The 26574-nt window shown below is 44.1% G+C and overlaps 1 long non-coding RNA gene across 1 annotated transcript; it reads right to left on the bottom strand.

Annotated features, from left to right (window-relative positions):
• Positions 1 to 635: 635 nt before the first annotated feature.
• LOC142826724 (uncharacterized) lies at positions 636 to 9166 on the bottom strand. The gene is made up of 3 exons (XR_016348610.1): positions 9035 to 9166; positions 2663 to 2861; positions 636 to 2257 (listed from the first exon to the last, which is right to left on the bottom strand). It is a non-coding gene; the product is annotated as an uncharacterized LOC142826724 (long non-coding RNA).
• Positions 9167 to 26574: the final 17408 nt, after the last annotated feature.

Genomic DNA, 26574 nt, shown 5'->3' with positions numbered 1-26574 from the left:
AATATGGAAAAGTTTATACTTGTTCCCATAGCATGAGAACTAAGGGTCAGCAAATGAAAATAGATAGCAAGTTTAAAACAAACAAAAGGAAGTTCATCATGCATCACCGTGTCAACATGTGAAACCCCTTGCCAGAAAATGTTGTGAAGACCAGGACTATATCATGATTCAAAGAGAACTAGATAAATTCACATAGGATAGGTCCAATGCTTATTAGCCAGAATGATAAGAATGGCGTCCTTAGACTCTATTTTATTAGACACTAGAAACGGGTGATTCAGGAGGGATCTCTTGGTGACTGCCTGTTCTGTTCATTCCCTCTGGGGCACCTGGCATTGGCCAGTCAGAAGACAGGATACTGGTCTAGATGCACCTTTGGTTTGACCTAGTGTGGCCATTCTTATGTTCTTACAGTTATGGATGATGACTGGTCAACCATACCCCTGATTTGGAACCAGAAGTACGCAAGCAGGCTACAGCAGAGATCAGAAAAACCCCAACAGCCACAAATACAGGACAGTACTGTGTTAAATGTAAACTACATAAAAAGAGAAAGAAGAATTTCTTCTACATGGTAAAATTTCAAAGCTGTATTAAGTCCCTTTTTCATGTGTAAACTTTTGAAAAGAAAAACACCATAGTGTTTTGTTCAGAGTTATGAATATTTCAGAATTCCTAACAACCTCCATTTCTGAGATATTAGTAACTTTAAGGTTCCACTGTAATTTGTTCTAGTCAGAAGCACTGGTCCTCTAGTAGATCTAGGGCTGGAACATCCTTGGGGAAAAAACAGTGGATGGTAGCCTCCCCAGTCAGCACCTCCCTTTCCTCCCAGAACCTCCTGCCCAACACACATCAGCTGTTCCATGGCATGGAGGAGGTGAAAGGAAGGGAAGAGGAGCAAAGCTGGGGCACGTGCAGGGTAGAAATCAGAACAGGGTGGGAAGATGTGGAATAGAGTAGAGTGGGAATAGGAAGAGGCATGCTAGGATAGGACCTTGGGGAAAGAGGTAGAGTGGGCACAGAATGTAGCTCCATCACCCACCAGCACAATAGAAAGTTAGTACCATTGGTTCTGCTGCTAAACTTCCCTCACAGATACAAAGTTTCTCCAAATATCGGGCATTTCTGAATCTAAATTTTTAGAAGATCCACTTTTTGGAAAATTTCAATATTTCAAGTGTGTCTCCAATGTGATACAACAAAGTTTGCTTAGCTCTACTTGGCAAGCTTGCAGTATACTATCAAAACAAAACAGCAAGAGTTCCACTATGTTCTCTTCAAGATCAAGAAAACTCAGATTGTAAACATGAAATAAGCAGAAAAAAAGCAAGTAGAAACAGACTCATCACATATTAAAAGGGAAATACATTGGCAGCATGCAGACGGCCCATCCTCCTAACAAACTGTTTATCTAAGTCTTTAATTATTTGTTTGAAGGTAAAAGGCTGGAAGCATAAAATGGTGGGATTCATTATTTGATTAAAGGTTTCCTCTGATTTATGAATCACTGTGAAACTGACAAAAGGAGTAATAACAAGACAATATAAACGCAATAAAAGGAGGGTTATTACATGCCAACCAGCAATGTTTTCCAAGCATGCAAAATCTCAGAATAGTATAGGCAGCATCTTTCCTCATCACTACAAGATGGATCCAAATTTTAGTCAGATAGAAAAATAAATACAACCCAAACATTTCTAGCATCAGTTCTTAACACAGGAGGTTATGAAGAGAGCAAGAGAGATTCTCTGCCCTCCAAGAGGCAGCCAAGGCAGCCAAGTAGAGTGTTGATGTCAGCTCTCAGATTATCAGAAATGTGAGCTCAAATCCTGGGATACTGGCCATTACCTAGGGGGCTTTCCAAATCCCTTGTATTTTCCCAGTCAAGTCAGGACTGTCATCTGCTATTAGCGTGGAGCCTATCAAGCTTTGGGCAAGAGGCACTGGAGCAGACTTGCATCAAAGCCAAAGTGGCAATACACTAATGACCACAAATTGAATTTATGCACTGCAATCCTTTGATGTAGGAGTACTGTTGGCCTCATTTCCAGGGACAACTATGGCCAAGTCTACACTACTGTGGTAAGATTATCTAAGCTATGATACATTATCCACATAAACTAACTGGGGGATCTGGGTGCTGTCAGTGGCTCCCCTGCAGATGGGGAAGCCCATGGAGGCAAAGTTGGTGACAAAGGGGTCAATGTCACCCAAGATGATGAGCAGCAGAATGGTGGTTGCTGGCCCTCACCACCTGTAGAAGGAGACAAACAGAGAATCACAGGGTTGCCAGAGCTCTCAGGAGTACCCTAAGCCCAACCCTCTTTCCCACACACCAGGTGCAACCCCAACTCACCACATCCCAAGCAGAGCTTTGTGAAGGTGGGACTGACAAACCTTCTAGGGAAAGGGGTGTAGTGGAAGCTCTCTCCCTAGGAAGCCCCATTCCAGCAGTTCATCAACCTCCTTGGATAATAGCACGAGTCATACCTGCACAGCCCTGACAGTCTATTTCCCCACACCGAACAAGTTCCCAACAGAGTGGCATCTGTGGTGAGCTTCCACAGTGTGATGGCAACCTACTTCTGAAGGGGGAAAGTGGGGAGTGGCAGGTTGCATGTGTGTGTCCCATCACCTGACAGTGGGGCAAGCCACTCACACAGCTCCAAGAAGGTGTCCTTCCACATGCAGAAATTCTGGAGCCGTTGCTGGTCATCCCACTGCTTCATGACGATGCAGTCCCACCACAAGAAGCAGTGGTGCACAGTGTGCAGGGGAAGGTAGAAGGGGCTGTGCTGTATGAGCAGCACATGGAGAGAGGAGAGGAGATGCCCCTCAGGGACTGGTGGGTAATGTTCCTGCAGAGCCAGGAGGGAAGCCTGTAATTACTGCACCAGGAGGTGCGACAGCAGGTCTAAGAGCTGGCGACTGCTTTCGAGCAGGTGCAGCTCCATGGCTGGGAATGCTGTGGTGTCCTCAAGGGCAACCAGAGCAGGCAGTGAGAAAAGTTTGCTGTCCCTTGAGGAGGTAGACCAAGGTGATGAGCCTGAGACACGACTGTACGGGGGGGGGATCCCTTTAAGTACAAGCCTCAGATACTTCCTGGAGCTGCTGCCTGAGGCTAACTACTGTCCTGATGCCCTGCCAAGGGTGTTGTGGGAGGCTTTAAATGTGATTCAGCATCCAGTCAGCATGGGCACTATTTCAAAATAGCTCTGCCCTATTTCTATGGACATTCGTAGTGTGGATGTGCTATTTTGAAATAAGCTATTTTAGAGTTTTTATCCTGAAACAGCTTATTTCAAAATAAGCTTGTAGTATAGTCATACTCTTATTGTAGTGCCTACATGCTAATGAACTGCAGATTCGGTGGAGTATTGCCTCATGGTATCTGCACAGGTGAGTGGGAACAGCAAAGGATCACACCAAGGAACCGAAGCATTGATGTGCTTTATAACAGAAGCTGAACCAGCACTGCTTCGAGGCATGTTGAACGCAGGGTAACATTTGGGTTTATAGCTGCATCACAAAAACTTTCTAGATTCTCTGTTCAGGAATCAGCTCATGGTTGCCTCAATTCATAAATGTTCAAAGATTAAGGTAGTGCTGGCACAGAGCCATGACACAAGATTTAATTTGAAAGGAACAGGCATTTTCTTCCTGCTCCGCTTAACAGACTCATTACATTCCAGTGCTTCCAGACAAAGAGTATTGTTCATTTACCCAAAATCAACAGAGAACAACTCTTAAATACAGCATCTCAAGCTCAAGGCCTATATGCAAACCACTTATACATATCAGCTGTGTATTGGGTAATGCTCTAGTGCACCCCCACTGACCCATTGCAGCCTCAAGTCAAAAAATTTGAAAACACAAATGTTACACAAGTACCTACAATGCCTCCTGGGCTTCATTGTCATACAGGGTGCTCCTGGAGTCAGAGCCAAAATACCCGGAAAGCCTGACGCCAAATCACTTTCACCTCAAAGCAGCAGGACTGATGCAGATTACTTTAAGGGCTGACATTGAGGTCATATTCTGAAAGGATAAGCCTAGACACTTGAGAGTGTTCTCTCCCACATGGAATCTAATAATAGGGATGCTGGAAATGTGTTGCTGAGATCCTTAAAGAATTACTCTTACATACAACTTTGCCCCAACATAATGCACTTTTAGGGGCTTTAGGGGGTAGCCAAGTTAGTCTGCTACAGAAAACAAAAACCACACAACAAATGGTTTGGTAGCACTTTAGAGACTAACAAAACACTTTTATTACTCTATTATTGTGACATGTAACTTCTGCATAAAAAATGCTTTTAGAAAACTTCCTTAGCCAACAACTTAAAGATCCAAATCTGTCTTGTTAAAATCATTTGTTTCCCCATTTCACCTCTGAATTTTCTAATTATATCAGGATCTTATTGTTAAAAAAAAGAAAGAAAAGAAAACAAAACAAACCACGTTTTCCTGTTGCTAATTGAAACATTAGCATTACAGTACCATCTCTAACTCTTCACTTTGCTGCAAATTTGTATTGACTGCAATGTCAGAAGCTATTGATCAGGAACATCGCCAGCTGTAAATGTGTGCAATGGAACTGAAGAACTTGTTCCAGTTATTTTTATAAGCTAATCTTAAAGACAATATTTATCTCATTCAATTTTTTTCCTTGATTGTTGGATTACTGGACAAATCTTGGATAAACTGGGAAACTGCAGACTTGCAAAGGTACTTCTAGAGGAGTTTGCCTATCTGATAATAAGTCACGGCAGCACTTCTGATGCTTCCAAAACTATTTCACAAATTTGTCGATTTCAGGACTAGAGAGGACCATTATGTTCATCTTGTCTGATCTCATGTAAAGCATAGAACATAGATCTATCCCAAAACAATTATAAATAAAATTGTTTTTAAAACATCAAAATTTGATTTTAAAATTGCCAGTGATGGAGTATCCATGGCAGAGCCATTTAACAAGGATTATTTCAATGGTTAATTACTCTGATGGTTGAAAATTGGTATCCTATTTTTATTTCAATTTCCTCTAGCTTCTCCTTCTCATCCTTATATCATGTTATACCTTTAGCTGAGAGACTGAAGAGCCTATTATCAAATCCTTGTTCTGCATGTACATACTTATTGATTGTAATCAAGTCACCCCTTAACCTTCTCTTTGACAAGCTAAATAGATTGTGCTTTAGAGTCCATCACTGTAAGCCATGCTTTCTAATATTTTAATCATTCCTATGGGTCTTCTCCAAACCCTCTCCAATTTATCAACATTATTTTTGAAGTGTGAACACCAGAACACTATGAATTATTCCAGCAGTGGTCAGACCAGTGCAAAAGAGAGATAAAATTACCTTACTATTCCTTATCTAGGTTCCCTTGATTATGCATCCTTAGCTCTTTTGGAGCTCATCTTCAACTGATTATCCCCACAATCTCCAAAGCATGGCTTACGTTTTTTTTTTTGTTCTTAGACATACACACGTTATTTGTTTGCACTCAGTTTACCATGTAAATCTGATCGCTCTACATCTGTCTGATGAGCTACTTATTGTGGTCTGCTTTTCTCTTCAAATACAATTCATGCAAACACATGCGACCTTTCACACTTCATCTAGTCTAGCTAGTGAATATAATTAATAGATAAGATAGTTAAGATGGATGGGCACAGATATGGACACACTGTCCAAAGACAGATATTTGAGAAGCGAAGCTAGTTCAAATAGGAGTTATACTTTCTCTTGCCATTTCCTGTTTAAAATCTCTGCCCTGTTTACAACTGAACCTAGTCATAATGTGTCTGTTAATGTAATTGTAGTCTTTTTTTCTTTTAGTGTTACTTGGTCATTTTACAGAGATTTGGATGAATGTCAAAGTTCCATTTTCCTGTGCCCTGTGGTTGAAGGACTTGCTGAAAGATCAGAAGGACAAATTTCTGGTAAGTAGGTGTTATTGGAGAACAGGCCCAGACAAAAATTCTTACAATTTCATCAAAATGTTCCACTTTGAAACAGCACACTGGTCACGCAGTTCTTTAGAAGCCACCGCTAATTGCATGACAAGCCTGTTCTGACAGTTTAGTCAGAAAGCCTGTCCCAAGTCCTCTCTAATACTCTAGACCTGAAACCCTTATTCAGTCAGTGAACTTACTACTTGAGAGAGTAAGAGTTGTAGGATCAGGCCCTACATATGAGGTTTAAATGCTAAGTCATTTAGCATATATTATCTCTGCAATGGAAGGCAGGGGGAGGGGGGAGAAATCTATGTAACTTCCCGGTCCATAATCAGTTTACCTATATTTGGTGGGTTAAGAAAGTTATCCCATATTCTCAAAAGTGCTTGTCACTGTGTGATGCCCATTAACTTATTTTTGCCCTCTTATCCTGCAAATTATATCTGCACGCAAATCAGCTTCTCCACGGCAATAACCTTGAAATCATATATATAGTAGCCCAATGTCCGAGTCTCTGTAACACTGAAATGCTGGCTGTTCCCTCTGGGTGGAGCTGTTGCCTGAAATGCTGGCTGTTCCCTCCAGGCAGCCCGTGCTGCATGGGCAGTGTGGGGCCCACACAGCCGCTTGCGCCGCTTGCTCCCCTGCGGCAGCCCGGCTGAGCAGTGCAGAAGTCAGCCAAGCACCACGGTTGGAGGTGAAGGTGGGCGGGGCGGTGATCTGCGGCGTGACAGCAGCTCCAGGCCCTGCCCCTTGTGTGTGAACATCACCGCCCCGTCCCCCTTCACCTCACGCCGTGGCGCTCTGCTGACTTCTGCAATGCTCAGCCGGGCCGCCGTGTGGGAGCAAGTGGCTCAAGCGACCGTTTGGGTTTCACGCTCCCCCTGCAGCACAGGGAGTGTGGAGTCCAAACGGCCTTTTGGGCTCCGTGGTCCCCTGAGTGAGAGGCAGGAGGGGGAGGAGAAGAGAAAGAAAGAGACAGAGAGCGAGGCAGGAGGTGGAGGAGAGCTGAGAGAGGGGGAGGGGGGGAGGCAGTAGGAGGAGAAGAGGGGGGGGGAGCGAGAGACCGGAGGCTCAGGAGAGAAGACTGATGTGGAGGAGAGACCTGAAAATCCCGTCTTATGACGGGCTAATTGGCTAGTTCATAAAATGTTCTCTCACATCACAGCATTAATAACTTTTCAGTGTTTGGCCCACAAATGTATAATCTAGATCAGCATTGTAGCTGCTAGTTTCTTAGGCTGAGTTTGCTGAAGGCAAGATACGATAACTTTCCTTCCTGGAAATCATCCAATGACCAAACAAGTAACAGAACTAGAAGAATGAAAGAGTAAAGGCTTTTTGTTCCCATCCCACCATGATCTGCTCCAAGACTAGTTCTAAACAAACTTCATTTGATCCTGATGAGATATTAAAGTAAACAGTCTGTGTCCCTAAGTAATAGAAGTCTTAGATCCCAAAACACTTTTCAGGGAGGCCTGACTACATTAATCTTGCTTAGTATAACTTTGGTTGCAAAATAAGGAACTGTTATATCCCAGAGTGGTTGTTCATAGACCACAAATGTATAAGCTCCTACAGGCCTTATCCTGAAGACCATCTCTTGAATGGTTTCTAGTCTCTAAATGGTTTCTAGTTTCTAAACACAAACACATATGAAAGTAGAGGGGGAAAAAAAATCTCACACACTCACTAGAGGAGCAAACTACCAAATACAGATAATCCATTTTTCATTCAATATGATATAGCCTATAAGAGATGAATGAATCAAATTATAGGTTTGCCTACTGAGCACAAATTCCTATAGACTGAGCAGTATCCAGCAGAAAAAAGTAACCCCTTTCTTTTGTTTAAAACAACCATATTGTTTTTCTTGGAGACCTTATTAGATATAGCTCAACATTTTCTATCCCTGAAGGAGTTTATTCATTTTATTTCCAGAAGATGAAATGCAAATAGTTCCGGATGGTTTTGTTTTAACATTTTTATTCAAGACGCATGTCTGACAGCATGATGTCAGTTTCTTCATTATTTTGCCAAGTACTATATAATGGGAGACATGCAGTATACATGGAATGCATTCTCATTTATTTTAAGCTCCTCAATTTTATGTTCTCCTTGAAGAATGTTTGTCTTCAATTTAATAAGAGCTGAAGAGCCAATGTTCCTGATCCACTACTGCTCATTTATGACAGTTTTATCCATGTATTAAGAATGCCAGCCACAGAAATTACATCTCAAGCTAGAACACACGTCATATTTTTCTATTTAAGAAACAGGTTCTGTGCTATGGTCAAGGATAAAGGCTGGAATAAAAAGGCATCTAATGCTATCATGCTGCAACATACATTTAAGAATTTTGAGCAGGGTCATCAGTTGGGGTGAACATCCATAGCTTTATTTTTTTTTATGATAGAATGTTGAAAAATAATGTTCTCACGCAAATAGCTGATCAGGCCAATCGATTCATTATGCTGTAAGGGTCTTTAGTGTAGACCTCTTCAGACTTAAGATACTATAGACATACAGTTAGATTGTCACATCTCAAGCTGTGAGGTATTAGCTAGTCAGTACTTGGATAATAAACCTGAGACAATACTAAATCAGGAGCCACATCTGATGTGCAAGCACACTGATTTCTCAGATGAGATATAAATCGGTAGTCAGTGTTAAGGATCCCACAATATTTTGTGAAAGTATTAGGTGGCTAAACCTTGTTTACTAGGTAAATACTTAGTTTCCTATGTGTCCAAATGCCTTCATTTTTGAAAATGAAGAACCTATTCTCACTTTCCCTTGTTTAAAAATACCTGTGCAGTATTGCTGGTGCACAAAAGGACATCGCACTTCATGCCAAGTGTGGTGGTATTTCTGAGTTGCCCATTCCGTATGGGTGTATCTACCTATACAGAATACACTTTAAAAGGTATCTTTGGTTGGATTCTGGATGAAAGCGTCCTAAATATATATAGACTATTACTATGTTAATTATATTCATGCTGACCTGTGAACCTTAACCCTTAAACAATACCAGCATATACCAAATGACTTTGAATAAACACACCTTACCTGAATATAACAGTAGTATTCTGAAACACTACCATCTTGTGGCATATTAAAGACAGACTTCTCCAGAGAAGAATCTACTTGACTTACTTCTGTACCTGAAGGTTAAGCAAAACAGATGATGTGAAATTTTAAAACAAATGAATGCTGTCACTTTCATTTATCAAGAACAGTGATGCATGCACTTTCCAGCTATGAATGTTTTCATTAACATCTCATGCAGAGAGGAGAGAACAAAAATAAATTAGCTGCATGAAATACTGTTCTTCGCTCACTGCAGAATGCTGCCATAAACACGGCTTTGATAAGATAATTAAGCACAGATTGTAATTACGTAGGAATCGGATTCACATTTTTAAACACTATTAATAAAGTGATGTTCATATTAAATGACCACTAATGGGTTTGGTAATAATCAATGGCATCCTAGACATGGCCAAAAGTAGAAGATTAGTAAAATTGTAATGGGACATTTGAAGTGGTTGATTTCACATTGCATTAGTAAGAACCTCATGTAAGCAAGTGGATTTCCTAGTGGCTGTGTCTAGACTGGAAAGTTTTTCCACAAAATCATCTGCTTTTGCGGAAAAACTTGCCAGCTGTCTACACTGGCCGCTTGAATTTCCGGAAAAGCACTGACGATCTCATGTAAGATTGTCAGTGCTTTTGCGGAAATACTATGCTGCTCCCATTCGGGCAAAAGTCTTTTTCTGAAAAACTTTTGCGCAAAAGGGCCAGTGTAGACAGCAGAGATTTGTTTTCTGCAAAAAAGCCCCGATCGTGAAAATGGCGATCGGAGCTTTTTTGCAAAAAAGCCCCGATCGTGAAAATGGCGATCGGAGCTTTTTTACGGAAAAGTGCATCTAGATTGGCCATGGACGCTTTTCCGCAAAAAGTGCTTTTGCAGAAAAGCGTCCTGCCAATCTAGACGCGCTTTTCCGAAAATGCTTTTAACGGAAAAGCATTTCCGGAAAATCATGCCAGTGTAGACATAGCCATTTAGTATGGGGCTAATATATTTCACCACCACCACCACCACTCTCCTGTAGCCCTTTGGCTTGACTCTGTCACAGTATAGTTGCCAAACATCACCTTTTATCTATGACTGGCATCTATGAAGGCATTTATCTATGAAGGCTGTGACTCCCATTGTCAAATGAGAATCTGGTCATATTAATCTCCACCTTTGTGCCGGTGGAGTATATTTGGTAATGAGCACTGAGACCTTTCAAAACTCCAGCTGATCCAAAATACAGTAACCATCTCCTGACCAATGCATCATGCTGACACTCTGCCAACTACATGGCCTCCCATAGCACACCAGGATAATTTAGAGGTGGACGTTCTCATCTTTAAAGGCCCATCACAGTTATGCCCTTTGATATGGGAGCAGGTCATTCCTGTACAGCTTTGCTCCAGAGGAAGGGTGACATGGTTAATCTCAGTGGTCAAACTTGTGAGGAAGGACAAAGTATTTTTGCCACCTCCCTTAAAATTGTGAAATTCCCTTCCAGGTGGTAATAAATAAATAAATAAATAAATAAATAAATAAAAATGTAGATTTCACCTCTACAGAGCACAATGAAACATTTTATTGCTATTACTTTGTTTCCATTGATGTCCTGATTTTGTTTCAAAGGAGTTAGCCATATGATCATAAATGTAATCAACTATATGACATCCTCTCTCTCATACATTTCTCAGACTGTGATGTGTTTTCTTTATGCGCATGACTCAATATCTGCAAACAGGTTTCTATCGCTATAATGTCTCAGCAAGTGAGACATCAGCTAGTGGATTATATTTTCACCCTAGTATATTGCTAGAATTATTTCTTCCATCAGCTCTGTATGTTTCTCCTCTTCCCCCTTCCTCTGTTTTCTTAGTTTGTATGAAGAAATACACTACGAATCTGAGTTTTTCTTAATGGTCTGTTTGTTTTATTGTAGCATAAATGTATTACAGAATTATTGGCTAACCTAGTTTATTCCTACAAATCCTATATCAAACAAACACTGATAAACTGGCCTAGAGCAAGAAAAGGAAATGAACACTGGATATTCTGAAACCTACTTACACAATGAGCTCTCCCTCCAACTGATGATGTATTTACAAATCAATATATTGAGCAGAATTCAACTGGAAAACAATTGTTGTGTTCTGTATTCATCCTCCAGCTGTCATGAATACTTGGAAATTTCACTTAACATTCTTTGGGCTGCTGTATCACTTTAAAAACGGCAACAATTCAAGCACTGGTTTCACAGTCATGTTGAAATGTCCTATCCAGTAGCATTTCACATTGCATATGTATATTATATTATTTTTAAAAAAGGAAGATTTTTTCCAGACGAATGTGTGCATGGGGGTGCAGGAGAGAGAGAGGATCCATTGCAGTGGGAGCCAATGTAGCCAAGGGAAAGCTCACTTTGAAAGCTCACAAGCTGGTGGACTTGAAAACAGTTCTATATAAGAGCGTTGTGGGCCTGCTTGGGGAGTGGAAAACTCATGTAAATGGGCTCTCTGGCTCTTGCACTCCCCTGCCCTGGCTTCAATTCTCTCTGCTCTCCTGGAGTCTCTGAAAGCACAGAAGTTTGTCCAGTCCTTCCTCACTAAACGAAGAGGAAGATGGATGACTCCTACAGATGGTCCTCTCCTCTTTAATTAAATTTTTACAATCCCACTCATTGTACTTTCAGTTACTGTGGGCACCACATTCACATCAATAGAGGGACAGCTGGGGTTTCTCAGACTAAGACAGGAGATCCTTTTCCCTCCCTCCACTGTCTGCTTTTGGGAAAAAGGAATCTTTGGCCTGGTAGGCTAAGGTGGAAGAGGTTCACTGGCACAAATATTACCGGTAATAACGTAGGGAAGAACAACTTTCTCACTGTGGCTCACTGCCATTTTCTAGACTTTGTTAACAGGGAGTGGACTAGAGAGAGATGTAGGCAGACCAAGTTTGAGGGTACTTTGCCTAAAATGCTGCATCCATTTTTCTCCAGTATTGTTATTAGGGTTTCTCAGTGTCCAGTTTTCAACCAGAAAGACCAGTGGAAATGAGACCTGGGCAGCATACAGACTGACTGGACAGCAAAAGTCTGGTTACCACAGGAGCTGTCACCAAGGCCGTGTCCAGACTCAGGGGTTTTTTCGGGAAAAGTAGCCTTTTCCCGAAAAAACTTCCCCTGCGTCCAGACTCAAGCCGTGTTCTTTCGAAATTATTTCGAAAGAACGCGGCTTTTCTTTCGATGGCGGTAAACCTCATTTCACGAGGAAGAACGCCTTCTTTCGAAAGTTCCTCTTTCGAAAGAAGGCGTTCTTCAATGTAAAGAGGCCGTCTTCGAAAGAGAGCATCCAGACTCGCTGGGTGCTCTCTTTCGAAAAAGCGGATTTCTCTTTCGAAAGATCCGCCTGCAGTCTAGACGCGATCTTTCAAAAGAGGCTCTTTCGAAAGATGCTTTCGAAACAGCCTCTTTCGAAAGAAGCCTGCAGTCTAGACATAGCCCAAGAGAGCAGGAAGAGCAGCTACTGTTGTAAGAGGAGGGATCCCGACAGCACACAGCATTCAAGAAGCAAAGCCAGCAGTCACTTTTGCTGCCTGTGTCAGCCCATCATGCCTTCTCAGCATCCCAGGGGCCCAGACCCTCTCTATAGGGACAGAGACTCCTTGGTCCCACTAAGTCTTTATTGGATAGTCAGACTGTATGTCAGCATCTCTTAAACTGGCTCTTCAGGTGGCGGGTGAGTCCAACGCTAGGGGGATAAGCACTAGTGGGACCTGTAATGCTGTCATTTGAAAAAATGGGAAATTGGCAACCCTAACTGTTATGTAGTTGATGAATGCAGGCATTTTACAGAAGCTTATGCCTGGCTTCTTCCTCAAGAAGACTAAAGTGATAGCAGATGAAAGTCAAAGTACATGGCTATATGATCATATAAAGATGAAAGTTTTAGAATAAAGGCAGGCAAAATCATGGAGTGATTTTCAGCTAAAATCAATGTAATGAAAGGTAACAGCGAAATATAATATGAAATTATGATCATGTCAAATTATTAAGAAATCATTCAAACATTATGAGAATTGAATATAAGAAAAATAATGGTATAAGTGTAACCCTCTTTTTCCTCCCTGGGTTACTCAAGATCAGGTCACACTCACAGGTGTGCCGGGATGCCTGATGGTCTTGACATAAAAGGAGATCCTGAGTACCCCAGTGGTGATGTTGTTTGGTTGGGGAAAACTTATTCTCCCCCTTGCTGCAGACCCTTGCTCATAAAGAATGTACAGTGATGGTGCCTCCACCTGGCTGGCCCTGTACACACTGGTGTGCCTTGGGAGTCTCCAGGAACAAACTTATTCCAGCAATAAACTGGATCTAACTCCAGAACAACAATTACAAATCATAAATAATATACATCTAATAGATTGCATTAGAATGAACAACCTTTACTTAACTTAAAGAAACAGGCGTTAACAAATTAACAGTGAATAGCATCAATTAACAAAGTACACAGAAGTAAAAGGAACTTAACTAGCTGCCAATATTTATCCCACCCCAGTGTGCACACCTCTGGACTCAGAGTCCCAGACTCTTGCTTGCATGGACGTGCTTGAAGAATTTCAGCAGCAATGGAGAGTCTCTGTAGGTAGGGTGTATGTGGGTCCAAACTATGCAGCAGCTCTGGTTCACTGGGTTGGTCTCTCTGCCTCTCTTTGAACCCAGAGTTAGTATGTATCTCTGAGGTCTGTCCCAAGCAGTATTTCCCCAAAGATGCCCAGTTACTCACAGTCTCCTTCTGTGTGAGGGATGCAGAGTAGCTTTTAGATGCAAGTAGAGCCAAAGGGCCTCCCCTCTAGGGCAATCAGAAGCAGCCTGCTAGTTCCCAGTTCCAAAGGTTCACTGTCCCAGTCTGTAACTGCCACATAACAGCTCCCGAACTGGATCAAACTCCTCCAGGGCAGCCTAGCTGCCTTTCTACTCCAAAACCAGAGGGATGAGTCCACAGACTGCTGAGTCTTCCTCCAGACATGTGGAGAGACTCAGATCTCCCACACAAGAGTCACTTCCTTCCTGTTTTTCCCAAAGGCTCATGGGAATTGTAGTCTGTGAGGCTGGGTTGCAGCACACAGGGTATTCCCAGAAAATAAGCAGAGGCACCTTTAGTAAGGGGACTACATAAGTAATGACCTTTTAAGGTCATGGGCAAAATTAGCAGTAAGGTTTTTTTTTTATTTAAACAGTTTTGTCTCTTGCACAAATCTCCTAGGTCACTTGATGGGTACAATGCATGGTTTGCATGGTATTCTATCCTTCTGACATCAAAAATGCATAATTTAATATAATTTCATCTCTGAAATTTATGGCATGTATCATATTGTCAAGTGCTTGAACTGAAGGAGAGCGTAGTGGTACACAGAAAAAATAAAAACAAACAAACAAACAAAAAAACCTTGCTGTGTTCTTCTTACTCATAGACTCATAGACTTTAAGGTTAGAAGGGACCATTATGATCATCTAGTATGACCCCCTGCACAGTGCAGGCCACAAAATCTCACCCACCCCTCCTAGAATAATCCTCTCACCTATATCTCAGATATTGAAGCCTTCAAATACTTTGAAGACCCCAAGATGCAGAGAATCCTCCAGCTGTGATCTGTGCCCCATGCTACAGAGGAAGGCAAAAAACCTTCAGGGCCTCTGCCAATCTACCCTGGAGGAAAATTCCTTCCCTACCCCAAATATGGCGATCAGCTAAACCCCCCACGGTCTTCCCATCTCTCCCTTACAAAAATATGCATTATTGAGAAGTGGGATTATGCCAGATATAGCTAGAAGCCTCACAATGAAAGACCTGAGATGATCACACGAATAAACATATTGAAGAGAAAATACATTTTCACTTCCCATTGGACACAAGCCCAAAATACAGAATTTGAATCTGTATCTGAAGTAGCCTAAAGAAGCTGGTTTTCAGAACTTGTGTCTTAGTTACAACACATCTCTAATTGTTTGATCTTTTCTTTCTATTGCCTACTCTCAGCAATTTACTGGACTTTTTTTGTAAAAGAAAAAAACCCCTACATACCAATAAAGGACACAAACAGGAAATGCTAATGCTTATTTTGACAATAGAGAGAAAAAGTGAGATACTATGTGTGACAGATGGACCAGGCCCCAGAGCGCCCTGCTGGAGGCTTGTGGCCTTGCCCCACCCCATCCCAGCAGAAGGCAGAGAAGTACTCCAAGGAGGTTAGAGTGGCTATGGAGGAAACAGTCCTATAAAAGGAGCTGCAAAGCACAGCAACAGTCAGCTGCAGCCCATATCTTGAGGGAGAGAAGATCAGGAGTGACTGGCTGACTGAGGGAGCAGCAGCACCCTGGAGAGCTCCATGGGGAGAGCTATTGTGAGACTATGATTAACTGATGTTCAGCCTTGAGCTAGGAGCAAGGAACTGTGTGCAAGAGGAGAAGAAGCAGCACTATTTCCTGAGTGGGGGAAAAAACTGACAAGAAGGACACTAACAGAGGGCAGTGAGATGGACCCGTTAAGTGTGTACCCCTGAAAGGGTTGTGATTCACACAGAGTGAGACTCAGCCAGAAGGCTGAGTAGCTGAAAAACCTGAAGAACAGCATGAATGCAGGCATATACATTTGACCAGATGGGGGTACTCGCAGGACGTGAGTGCCACCCTGTTGCACCATGGAAATTTACTAACAATCAGTCTATAGTGATTCTATGGTCTTCCTGCACGTTTTTCAGCACCTTCAGCTCCTAAAGAAGTCAATGGGAATCTAAGGTTCAGAAAAGGGAAACTAAAATGATTAGGGGTTTGGAACGGGTCCCATATGAAGAGAGCTTAAAGCAATTGGGACTTTTCAGTTTAGAAAAGAGGAGACTGAGGGGGGATATGATAGAGAGATATAAAATCATGAGTGGTGTGGAGAGGTGAGTAAAGAAAAGTTATTTATTAGTTCCCATAATAGAAGAACTAGAGGACACCAAATGAAATTAATGGGTAGCAGGTTTAAAACTAATAAAAGAAAGTTCTTCTTCACACAGCGCATAGTCAACCTGTGGAACTCCTTGCCAGAGGAGGCTGTGAAAGCTAAGACTATTATAGAGTTTAAAGAGAAGCTAGATAATTTCATGGAGGTTAGGTCCATAAAAGGCTATTAGCCAGGGAATAGAAATGGTGTCCCTGGCCTCTGTTTGTCAGAGGCTGGAGATGGATGGCATGAGACAAATCGCTTGATCATTGTCTTCAGTCCACCCACCCCCTCTGGGGCACCTGGTGCTGTCCGCTGTCGGCAGACAGATTACTGGGCTGGATGGACCTTTGGTCTGACCCAGTATGTAGTGACTTTCAGGACCCAGAAGACTAGGGCCTGATTGTACCAACCCTGGAGTTCCCTAACATCCAGAATGTAACAATGTGGGGTGAGGGTGCTTTGCACCTCAAGGAGACACACAAATACCTCAGAAGATCATGTTTTTTTAGCCTTAAGTCTTTTTGAAGACTTGGGTAGGTTTAGGTGTGCCATACCTATGAAAAACACACTCTAATGTCCACCGACCATTTGTAGAATCTCCTCAATTCCTGCCTCCAGGTTTCACCCATAAGCACTCTTTCCCCAGAACACTGGCTTAATTGCATGTCAATGCTGGCATGCTAATTTTTCACTTTTTTGGATATATTGTAGGTGAACAGTCAAGTTCCTTCACACAGTATCATTTTCATCCTTATTTCTCTTCCATCAAAAGAAGCTATGACTTATATATTATATGCATTATATATTATGGAATGCTTTGTTTTCTATACTTTTAAAATGTCCACATTATGTTATACTTATTGAAAAGTACAAGTTGCATTCCTGGAAATTACAAAATAGTGATAATTAAATATGCAATTAATAGTGATATAATACATTCATATGTGCATGGCTGTAAATATGATCTTAGTAGCAATAGTAATTAAACAAATGATTTTTCTACACAGCAATAGTAACAAAAGTATATGTGTTTTCCCTTTAGTTAATACAGACAAGGATTTTTCAATACTTGGTCCTAATACCCAGGAGCAGTAATGAAAGACAATCAATGCAAGCCTGAGGCATTGAAAATATTACTATCTAAAGTACAAAATATTCCTTCCTACTCCCCATACGCTCTTTCCCTTCAAGGTCAAGTATTCTCTGTCAACCTCTCAAAACATATGCACATAAATGATACGTTCTTACTGATGTCAGCATTATTGCATGTTTTCCTCTTCCTATTATGGTAGATGTAAAAGGATCACGAAGTAATTGACTTTAAATAAGTATCTCCATCCTAAACATGTTGCAATAGACAATTCCTTTCAAACTCTTTTGTTACGTTTAAGTAAATTCTTGAAAGAATAATTTCTGGAAGAATGAAAATTGATCACTGCATGAAGATGAACAAGGTTTTGATAATATTCCAAGTAACATTTACATATTCGAAGAAGAGAGGTTGATCCTTTAGAAATGTTCTTCTATTCTGAAAAGTGAGAGCGTAAAAACAGCACCTTCTTACCTCATAGATCTGCTCTGTGCGAAAAAAAAATCACATCTATTTACTTTTAGCTATAAACATACATATTTATCCTTTTTTCCTCTACTAAGCAATACAGATTCAACATGGTCCTGGGAGAATGAGGTTTCTATTCTCTCTCATGCATCATCAGCACAACTGTTGACTAAATTTGAAATGCAGATCCAAAATTCTGCCTGAAGGTACACTTAGGGTTTTTTTTTTTTCATTTGAATCTTATAACAATGATTTAACATAAATGTAAACAGTAGCAGAAAGTGCCTTGCCAAATCTTTATCACTGATGACATGTGTGTGTCTATACACATTTATACGAAATGCCATTTTAATTGTAAACTCACTCGGCTCTCCCACCAACTCTGTCCAAACACATGCAGTCAATTACACAGATCCCTGCCCATTGCTCATCCCAATTTTCTTCTGTCCCTGCTCCCGTGAAGCTGAATGCCTTTGGAGGAAGTCTCATAATGATATGGACTTCCTTCACTACAAATTCATCTTTTCCTCCACTTCCACCCTGTGAACTGTCAAATAGAACTTGATGAACCTTTTCAATTTTTGATGTCTTATTTGTTCCCCTTCTCTCCAAACAACTTCAAGTGGCTTTTCTAAAGCTTTTGTACATTTTTAACCAGGTCCACTTGCCAAACAGGATTGATTTCTGACATGTATGGATTTCCACACCCACTTCTCTCCATTACTTATCTGCATGCACCCAAACCTTCAGTAACATCTTCCCATCCAAATATATGATCCTCTATGGTAATCCACGTTCACCTCTCTCCTAATCTAATCTATTGTTAATTAACACATTTTTCACCAATACAGTATATCTTTTCTGTCATTCTGGCCCCTAATCCGGGACCATGTTTGACTCTTCCATCTCTTTTAACTTGCACATCTAGAGGGTCTAAAATCTGAACTTTTTTTTAGTCCAAATAGCTAAATCTTTTGCCAACATAAATCATCTCCCTAAGATTCATAAAAAAGGATCAGCTGTAAAGCTCACTGTGCTTGTCTGTAATTCTGAGCCTCTCATCTTCCTCCGTAAATCACTCCATTCATTCCCTGTACTCCACAGCCTTAAAATTCAAGTGTCTTGTTCTGCTTTCAGGTATACAGTTTATTTAACAGCACAGATTTGTTTTAATTTATTACATTTCTACTCACCTCTGCAATTTCTGTTGCTTCTCCACTCCCTTTATTTGACCAATGAAGATTCCTTAGATTCTCCTATTGCCCATTTCTGCCACAGATGTCTTTATGCCTTCTTTTTACCACTTTTCCTGTCCTAAAATAAACTATAAAGCCCTTTCCTTCTTCAAATCCTTATTCAACACCCAGATCTTCCATGACCCCTACAATTAACTAGCCTACTTATAATGGACATGTAGCAGAACAAGCAGGGGCAGCCCATGAGGGTAGGCAAACTAGGCAGTTGCCTAGGGCACCGCTGGCCCGGGCGCTTGATGATGACATCACGGAGCACCGGGTCACCCTGTGATTACGTCACGCCATTGACGGCCGTGCAGGCGGGGGCGCCGATTGCACCTTCTCCCTGGGGCACCAGCTGCTGCAGCCGGCCTCGGGCCACTCCTGGGGACAAGTTACCATAGTGAATGTGTGCTATTTATAATACATACATGTGAACACACATGCCCACCATATGTACGCAATACAGCTGGCCAGAAATTGACATTGCCATCCTATAGGAAATTCCAACTTTCAAATTTATTCTTGTCCCAAATGAAGATGAAAAACTGAAATTGACGTTTTGGGTACGTCTTGACATTTTGGGTATGTCTAGGTGATTTTACTAGACATAGGAAAATGAAGCAGCGATTTAAATAATTGCCGCTTCATTTACATCAAAATGGCTGCCACATTGTGCCAATCAGCTGTTTGGCGAATTAGCGGGGCAGTCTGGACGCACCACGGTCGACAAGGGAAGCCTTTGTTGACCACTCCAGTATGCCTCATGAGATGAGGTTTACCGGAGCGGTCGACAAAGGCTTCCCTTGTCAACTGCAGTGAATCCAGACTGCCCAGCTGTGCCGCAAAACAGCTGATTGGCACAGCACCACAGCCATTTTGATGTAAATGAAGTGGCAATTATTTAAATCGATGCTTCATTTTCCTATGTCTAATAAACTCATCTACATGGCTCCTTCAATGGAGCCATGTAGTCTAGACATACCCTTTGAGTTGAAACAGAAATTCAAAACAGTATTTAGGGATTGCTGTGGTCAATGTTGCAGCAATACCTAACTAATTTAGGAGCCTAAGTTTAATTTATAAAGAACTGTAGGTAACTACAATGGGATTTTGTATCGTCAGTGCCTATATATTTTGTATCCTCAGTGCTAGAAAATGAGACTGAGAGTATATCTACACTGCAGCATTTTTCCAGAATAATAGGCATTATTCTGTAAAAATAATACTTGTGTCCACACCACAATTGCATTCTTTCAACAAAAAGTCAAAAGAACAGAGGAGTTTTTCCAATGGCAGTAAACATTTTTCTATGAGGAAGAACACCATTTCCAAAAAAAGCTTTTTTGAAAAAAGGTGTGTGTGGATGTGGAAGAGGGAGTTCTGTCAAAAGAAGAGTCCTCCAGGAAATAACAGAGGTGCCTTGCTGGCCACTCCATCCAAACTCATCACATCTCTATAGTGCCTGTCTCCTTCCAGCTCTTAAAGCCGCAGTCACCCGGGACAAGGCTGGTGGCAGGAAGCCGGCCTGGGAGCTGTACCTCAGTGTGCGGCTCACACTGCCACACTCCTTGGCACCCATGGCGCAGCCTCAAGGCCCCTGAGAGCCCACTGGCCCTCCCAGGGAGCATGCCCAAGGTTCCTAGGAGTCTGCCAGGGTCACCAAAAGACGTGCACTGTCATGTTCTGGGGTGGAGATCCTGGCCCTCCTGGAGGTAAGAGGTGAGGAGGAGACCCTCTAGGATCTCCTTTCCAGATGGTGCAATGCTGACATCTATGGCTGGATGGCTGATGTCCTGGCCATGAGGGCCTACCACCCCAGGAGCCTTGAGCAGGTGTGCAGCAAGGTCTAGGAGCTGTGGCAGGGCTACGCCAGGGCCATGAAGTGCAGCTCTTGATCCAGGGCAGAATTCCACCCCTTCCCCTACTTCAATGAGCTGCACCATGCCTCTTCCCCTCCCTGGTTGTGGAATCGGGGCTGGAGATGCCCATTGTCACCCACCCAGGGGTCCCAGAGGAAGAGGAGGATGCTGTGCAGGAGGAGGAGGAAGAGATGGCCAGCACCATCACCCTCAGCCTGAGCTGGTACCCCATGGCCTGGATGTCTCCCAGGCATCCTCTGAGGCCAGGGAGAGATCATCAGGTGAGTGCTTTTAGTTTTTCACACACACAAGGCACGGGAGCTGGGCACTGAGGGTCTGGGGTGCGATCGTCACTCAGCTTTCTCAGCCTGGCCTTTGGCGCTGCAATCCATGCACATGGATGCATGTACAGTAGCAGTCTGCACCACACATCCCCAAGAGGCAGCCCTGGAGCATCCCCAGGCTCCTGCTAAGAGGCTCTGAGAAGGACACACACATCTGTGGCCCCAAGGGGGATGCCCTCCCACCACCAGCTACCACTGGAAGCACTCTGGGGACAAGGGCACACCCATACCCACACACAGACTGAGGAGTGCCACACCCGGGCATGTCTGCCCACGCGAGGCACCACCCGCTCCTGCAGACAGCACTGCCAGACGCAGGTGTGTGTGAGGCCCCCATGGAAGGCCAGGTTGCTCCAGGCCCCTCTCCTGTCCATGAGATCCCAGTGTGGCTGGACACTTCCCTTGCCTGCTAGTCCATGGGATGGGGGGGGGAGGAAGGGGAGCAGGAAGCATGGTCTCCTGGACATCTCAGGGCCACTATCAAGCAAGACTCGCTGTCCAGGCCACACATGGCCTTGCTCCTGGGACATCACCATCCTGTGTCCTGAGGACTGTTACTCACAGCTCATAGAGAAGGTCAAGGCCTCAGGGACAGTGTCTGCATAGATGATTTACCACCTCTCTCTCTTTGTTCTCCACAGCCGGACCAACCGTGACTGAGGGGCAGTCACCAACAGGTGAGCCTGCCCCCCAACCCCAGGGGAGCTTCAGGCACTGAAGGGTCCAGGAGGACCTTACAAGAGAGGATATGGCTGTCCTCCGGAACATGCAGCAGACCCTGGCCCAGATGGTCTGGGATAATGCCCAATAGAGGATCCAAATATGGACCGAGCTGGTGCAGCAGGACCACAATATGTGTGCCACCGTCTGGGAGTTGATGGCATACCCAGCTCCTGTCCCTGCTCCTGTCCTTCCTCCCCCCCACAACCATAGCTGTCTGCCACACCTCCCCTGCCATGCCAGCCACCCTTCCCCATGCCATGCCAGCCCCTGTCATGCCTGATCCTCCTCCAGCCCCCCCTCCTGCCTATCTCCCTGTGGTCCCTGGCCTCCCTCCTCCCCCGATGTTGCAGAGGTCCCCAAACCCCAGATGGAATTTCCAGCCACACCACGCACCATTCCCAGCCCCAGCTCTCAGCCCCCACTCCTTTCTCCCCCTAATCAGGTTCTGAGCCCGCCCCCTCCCCTCTCCAGGTTCTCAGCTCCCTCCTCTCCATCCCTCCCCCAGTTTCTTTCATTATAAAAAAATAGGAAGATTTTGGTTTAACACAAACTGTTGTATTTATTGAGTGTACAGGGAAGGGGGGAAGGAAGAGATTGTTGTGGGAAAGGCATAGAGGGGCAAGGCACAGGCCCCTAGTGGGGAGGCCCTGGGGAGAATTACTGGGGTCTTTCAAAGAAACTCTCCCTCAGGGTCTCCTGGATACACCCCCTCAGTTGATGGGGCTACCAGAAGGCAGCTGTGCGAGGATGCTCAAAGGCCATTCCCTCCTGGCCAGCCTCTGCCCTCCATCCTGGAAGGAAGGCCTCCCCCTTTCTTTCCACAATGTTGTGGAGAACACAACAGGCCGAAATCACCTGAGGGATGTTGTGCTCACCGATATCCAGGCAGGTCAGGAGGCCTGAACCTCACCTTTAAGCATCCAAAAGTGTATTCAGCCTGGATGCAGTCCCTGCCCACGCGGGCATTGAAACAGTCCCCGTTTGGCTCCAGTTGGCGGGACTAGGGCTTCATAAGCCATGGCATGAGGGTGTAGGCTGCATCCCCCACAATGCACAGTGGCATCTCTATGTTCTCAACCATGATGTTGCACTGGGGGAAGAACATGCAGCCTCCAGCTTCTGGTACAGGCTGGAATTTCTGAAAATGTGGGCATCATGAGCCCTTCCCGACCACCCAACAAAAATGTCCGTAAACTATCCATGGTGTTCGACCACACCTGAAGGATCATCGAAAAAGAGCCCTTGCAGTTAATGTATCGGGCAGCTAGATGTTCTGGGGCCCAGATGGGGATGTGGGTTCCATCTATGGCTCCCCCGCAGTTGGGGAGGACCAGGGTGGCAAATTCAGCCATGATGGGGTCCAGCTTTCCCAGGTGCATGACCCTGTGCAGCAGGACGGAATTGATGGCCCTCATCACCTGCAGAAAGAGACAAAGAAACACAAAACAGAGAATGAGATGGGGTGCCTGAACCCTTGAGCTCGGTCCATGAGTCCCTCCCTCCTTCCCCCCTTCAAACACACCAAGAGCCATTCCCTATGAGCCCCCTCCGCCCCCCACCAATCCTCCACCTGCTGTGTGAGGATGGTACTGCAGAACCCACAAGGGACAGGGCTTCCCTCCTCCCCCAGACCATCCCCCATACCACCAGCCCTCCTTTCCTTAGGGTCCCTCTTTCCAGTAATCCCTTCCCCCCCCCCAGGGACTGCAGCCCCACAGTGTCTTACCTCCATGAGGAGGGCCCCAACAGTGGACTTTCCCATGCCAAACTGGTTGCCCATAGACCAGTAGCTGTCTGGGGTGGTGAGCTTCCAGATGACGATAACAATCCGCTTCTCCAGGAGGATGTCAGGTCGCATCTGGGTGTCCTGTCATCGGAGGACAGGGGCATGGCAGGCACACAGCTCCATGAAGGTGGCCTTCCACACGCGGAAGTTTTGGAGCCACTGCTTGTCATCCCACCACTCCATCACCAGCTGATTCCACCAGTCGGAACTGGTGTCCAACCACCAAAAGCATCTCTCCACTGTGGGGTGCGATTGCATTGCTCCCACACACAGGCCGAGCTCATCATCAAGACCCTCTGTGTCGAGCTCCTGCAGGACCATGAAGGCCCAGAAGCAGCTCCAGCTCCATGGCAAGGAGTGCTGTGGTGTCCAAAAATTGGGCAACCAGAGCATATACTGCAAATGCTTTGATGTCCTTCAAAGAAGTAGGCAAGCAAGCAGCAGAAGCTGAGAAACGGCTGTCCAGGGGGGGTCCCTTTAAGCACTCATCTCTGATAGCCTTAGGCAACAGCACCCGGAAGCAACTGCTGACCTAATGCCCTACCGGGTGGCCTTGAATGTCAGATAGTGTCCAATCAGTGTGGATGCTATCTTTCAAAATAGCAAATAGCTATTTTGTTGCACTTTTTGCGTATGAACATTCTTTCGAAATAAGATTTTCCGAAAGATCTCTTCCAGAAAAGCTTCTTCTGAAAGAAGCTTGCAGTCTAGACGTAGCCTGAGTCTCTTAAGTCTGTGAAGTGTTGCAACACTGACTGCAGCATTATCTAAATACCTTTAAAAAACATGGTCATGTCTTATGTATTTGTATATCACCTCGTACAGTGCACCCAAGTGACTTAAGCCTTAGGACACTTCTAAAATATGCATAACTAACAATAACAGTAATAAAATTGATATGGGAACTATTAAGACAAGACGCACGGAACTTTACAAATACACATTTCTGATGTCTCATGAGTTGACTCAGACTTTGAGCAGACCCAGCTGAGTTCACACAAGGAAAAACGTGTTTCTTCTAAGTTAAAAACTCTCTCTAGACTAAGTGCAAACCTTCATCATATTATCGATGTATTTTTAAAAAGTCCCTAATTACTGATTTGTTGAAAGCACTCCACAATGGAGTATCTGTGGAACATCGGGTAAATGTCTAATTATGAAGTTATTTAAAATGCACAATGTTAAAAGGATTGAGTAGGTACATAGCTGGAGAGTTATCATTCCCAAAACAGTAGGCTAAATAAATGAGTCTGAATTCCATTAACTAATCAAGGATTGATTAAATATGTCAGTTTTATTACTTGGTATATGAAGAGAATTTGCAGTATTTTATGAATCACATATTATATCTTGACCTTAATGGTTGCTTTCAAATCAAACACCAAGTACAGTAAACCAGAATGCTGAAACATACACACACACACACACTCACTTTAAAACTGTACAGTTGATGTAAACATTTCTTTTCTTCCTTAAAACCTCTTTTTTCTGCCTGGGTTGGAGAGAAATATACCTGTATTGCTGTAATGATTGCAGTGTACATGGCATGTCTGAGCATGGTTGGACACAATAGTCATGCAGCAGTCTATATGATTTCTGACTGATCACTCTCCACAAAGTTGAAACTCATCCATCTGGAATGGAACCGCAAGTTACAAATTGCTCTAAGTGTTTGAGGTACAACACTCAGGACTTTTGGGTTTTGTTGAATTGACCATCGTTGCCTGTTCCATTGTGTGACCAGACAAATAAAGTCATCACAGTCAATACATTCACAGCTATCTTCTTGTCAGCACTTCACTGCTCTCCCAGGGTATGTCTACACTACAATGTTAGTTCGAACTAACGGACGTTAGTTCGAACTAACATTCATAGGCGCTACACTAGCGCTTCGCTAGTTCAAATTTAAATCGAACTAGCGGAGCGCTTAGTTCGAACAAGGAAAACCTCATTTTACGAGGATTAAGCCTAGTTCGAACTAGCTAGTTCGAATTAAGGGCTGTGTAGACCCTTAATTCGAACTAGTGGGAGGCTAGCTCTCCCCAGGTTTCCCTGGTGGCCACTCTGGCCAACACCAGGGAAACTCTAATGCCCCCCTCCCGGCCCCGGACCCTTGAAAGGGGCACGGGCTGGCTACGGTGCCCGTGCCAGGTGCAAGCCTGCCAGCAACCAGCCAGCAGACCCTGCACCTGGCACGGCACAGAGCCACCCACCCGATGTCCCCCAGCCCACCCCCTCTTCCCGGGACCAGGCTGGTGGCTCCCGGGAGCTTGCCCGGGACGGCAAGAGGTGGGCACCTTCCTGGGCTAGTGCAGACATCGTGGACCTTGTCCACGATCTCCGCACTAGGCACAGGAAAGTGGCCGTCTAGGGCAGGAGAGCTGCCAGCCTGGCCACCCAGGAGCAGGTGTGCATGAAAATCAAGGGGGTCCACTGAGACTCCCGACCCTGAGCCCTGAGCTTACAATGGCCGTCCTGGGTCAGACCAAAGGTCCATCTAGCCCAGTAGCCTGTCTGCCGACAGCGGCCAACCCTAGGGACCCTGGAGGGCATGGACCGAAGACAGTGACCAAGCCATTTGTCTGGTGCCATCCCTCTCCAGCCTTCCACAAACTTTGGGCAGGGACACCACTCCTACCCCCTGGCTAAGACTATTCCATGGACCCAACCTCCATGACTTGATCTCACTTCCCTTTAAACTCTGTTCTAGTTGTAGCCTTCACAGCCTCCTGCAGCAAGGAGTTCCACAGGTTAACTGTTTGCTTTGTGAAGAAGAACAACTTTCTCTTACTAGTTTCAAGCCTGCTACCCATTCCTTTCCTTTGGTGTCCTCTAGTCCTTCTTTATGGGAACTCATGAAGAACTTTTTTTGAATGCACCCTCTCCACCCAACCCCTGCTTTTAGAGACCTCTATCCTGTCCCCGCTCCATCTCCTCTTTTCTAAGCTGAACAGTCCCAGTCTCTGTAGCCTCTCTTCATCTGGGACCTGTTACCAACCCCTGATCATGTTAGTTGCCCTCCCCTCTCCCAGCCTTTCT

Source organism: Pelodiscus sinensis, chromosome 2 (genome assembly GCF_052426305.1).
Source record: "Pelodiscus sinensis isolate ZL-2025 chromosome 2, ASM5242630v1, whole genome shotgun sequence".
In the NCBI taxonomy this organism is placed as follows: domain Eukaryota; kingdom Metazoa; phylum Chordata; order Testudines; family Trionychidae; genus Pelodiscus; species Pelodiscus sinensis.
The sequence above is the reverse complement of the archived record's forward strand: the minus strand, read 5'-3'. Positions and strand labels throughout refer to the sequence as shown.